We start from the raw sequence: 1325 nt of genomic DNA on the forward strand, positions 1-1325 counted from the left end.
GTCACAATCCTTGCTATGCTTAAGCTCATTGTTGCACCCACTGGGTCAATCCGTCTCATTGAGGATCTTTCTCTTTTTTGTTGACCCTCCATTTTACGAAGCATGATATCCTTCTCCAGGAACTGGTCCCTTCTGAAGACATGACCAAAATAGGTGAGATGAAGTCTGGCCTTTCTCACTTCTAAGGATTTTTCCAGCTACACTTCCTTCAGAACAGATTTGTTTGTTCTTCTGCCAGTTCATGGTATTTTCAGTATTTTTCACCAACCTCACAATTCAAATGTATTAATTCTTCTTCAGTCTTTCTTATTCATTGTCCAGCTTTCACATGCATATGAGGCAATTGAAAATACAATGGCTTGAGTCAGGTGCACCTTAGTCTTCAAAGTGACATCTTTGCTCATTAATATTTTAAAGAAGTCTTTTGCAGCAGACTTGCCCAGTGCAACACAATGTTTGATTTCTTGACTGCTGATTCCATGAGTATGGATTGTGCATCCAAGTAAATTGAAATCCCTGACAATCTCCACATTTTCTCCATTTATTGTAATGCTGCTTATTGGTCCACTTGTGAGGATTTCTGTTTTCTTTATGTTGAGATGTAATCCATACTGAAGGCTGTAGTCTTTAATCTTCATCAATAGGTGTTTCAAGTCTCCTTCATTTTCAGCAAGCAAGGTTGGTCATCTGCATACGACAGGTTGTTAATAAGTTTGCATTCTTCTTCATACAGTCTAGCTTCTCGGATTGTTTGCTCAGCATACAGATTGAACAAGTATGGTGAAAGGATACAGTCCTGATCCACACTCCTCCTGATTTTAGACCATGCAGTATCCCCTTGTTCTGCTTGAATGACAACTTCTTGGTCTATGTACAGGTTCCTCATGAGCACAGTTAATTGTTCTGGAATTCCCATTCTTCTCAATGTTACTCATAATTTGTTATGATCCACAAAGTTGAATGCCTTTACATAGTCAATAAAATACAGGTAAACATATTTCTGGTATTCTTTGTTTTCAGCTAAGATCCATCTGACATCAACAATGATATCTCTCGTTCCATGTCTTCTTCTGAATCCAGCTTGAATTTCTGTAAGTTTCTTGTCAATATACTGCTGCAACCATTTTTGAATCATCTTCAGAAAGATTTTACTTGTGTGTGATATTAATGATATTGTTCAATAATTTCCACATTCTGTTGGGTCACTTTTCTTTGGAATGTGCACAAGTATAGATCTCTTCTAGTTGCTTAGCTAGGTAGCTGTCATAAATGAGTAGGCACCTCCAGTGCTGCATCTGTTTGTTGAAACATCTCAATAGGTATTT

The sequence above is a fragment of the Orycteropus afer genome, unplaced genomic scaffold (genome assembly GCF_000298275.1).
Source record: "Orycteropus afer afer isolate SDZICR_OR568_19922 unplaced genomic scaffold, OryAfe1.0 scaffold00508, whole genome shotgun sequence".
Taxonomy (NCBI): domain Eukaryota; kingdom Metazoa; phylum Chordata; class Mammalia; order Tubulidentata; family Orycteropodidae; genus Orycteropus; species Orycteropus afer.